This window comes from Arvicola amphibius, chromosome 1, assembly GCF_903992535.2.
Source record: "Arvicola amphibius chromosome 1, mArvAmp1.2, whole genome shotgun sequence".
Taxonomy (NCBI): Eukaryota; Metazoa; Chordata; class Mammalia; order Rodentia; family Cricetidae; genus Arvicola; species Arvicola amphibius.
The window spans coordinates 45,728,320-45,729,653 of NC_052047.1; the positions used below are offsets into that span (position 1 = coordinate 45,728,320).

The following is a 1,334-nucleotide window of genomic DNA, read 5'->3' on the forward strand; positions in this document are numbered from 1 at the left end:
ATAATTGCAGGTAATCTATGGAATAATTAACAAGTTAATTTTTCAAATGCAGTGATTCAGAGTGTAATGAATAAAATCACCTTGAATCTCAAACAACAGCAAATATGTTCTGTTTATATACCAAAAAGCCAGAATTATATGCTGTTTTAAGTTGATACCCCATTTGTCATTTTAAGTTATACCAAACATTACTATCACTGATTCAATTTCTTTGCAAGAACTATTTAGCACAGAGAGAGTGAGATTTATACTAACAATTTCATCCAGAATACATCTCTCTCAAATATATAGCTTTACCAAAATGCCTTAAAAATGTGGTCGTTAAGCTAAGATGGCTGCCGAGCCCCTGCTTCCCTGCCGAAGAAAAGATGTGGAGTGGGCTGTTACCTCCTGGGATAAATGAAAGCGATGTTGAGTCAGATTCTGAAGATGAAGCCACAGTAGAGAATCCAGAACGTATAGAATTTAATTTACAGGAAGATAGAAAGACTGACAGCACTAGGAAGCCAAGAATGTCAGATTTCTCAGCAGGCAAAACCGAAAACAGAGGCTGATGCAAATGCATATGAGAAGTGTCCTTCTGAAATTCCATTGAACATGTGGAATAAATTTCAAGAATTGCATAAAAGACATTCCGAACAGAAAAATTCAACATCAAGATTTAGACAGAAAAAAAAAGAAAACGCTCCAAAAAAGGCAAATTGAAGAATGAAAAAGAATCTCACAGTGTACAGTCCTCAAGTGAAACACAGTGGAAGGAGCTTACTCAGTATTTTGAAGCCAATGATAGATTTGAACCACCGGTTAAGCAGAAAAAAGTTGAGAAATCAGGCCTTGAAAAGAGGATAGACCAGGCTGTGGAGGAATGGGATGTTGAGAACGCTGAAGAGCTCAGCAACCAGCTAGCTACTCAAGAGCTTGGTGTAAAAATTGCCAAAGCAATTGCCTGCCACAAATTTGTTAAAGCCAAAAAGGAGGCTGAAAACTCACAGGCTGCTCAAAAGAAGAAGGAACTGGCATGCGTGTTTGAAGCAAAGAAGAGATGGGAAACTAAAAGCAACATGGGACACATGTAGCTTCGCAGAGTTTTTCAGGACGTTCATTGATAGACTGAAAGATTTTCCTGCTTAGGTTTAAAATGTCAGAAAATTGATGACTAGAGAAAGATAAGCCTAAAACTTGGGAGCTGATTATAAATTCTTTTCAGTCTTTTTTCTAAGAAGTTTGTAAAGGAAATGAGCATTTTTATATTTGTGTAAGAAATTTTAAGCATATGTACAAGATGGGAAGGGTTTTATTTATTTGTATAAACCTACAGTTTAAAATCAATTTTG

General features: G+C 36.1%; 1 pseudogene; it reads left to right on the forward strand.

Annotated features, from left to right (window-relative positions):
• The first annotated feature begins 359 nt into the window (after positions 1 to 359).
• LOC119805943 lies at positions 360 to 1,076 on the forward strand (annotated as a pseudogene).
• Positions 1,077 to 1,334: the final 258 nt, after the last annotated feature.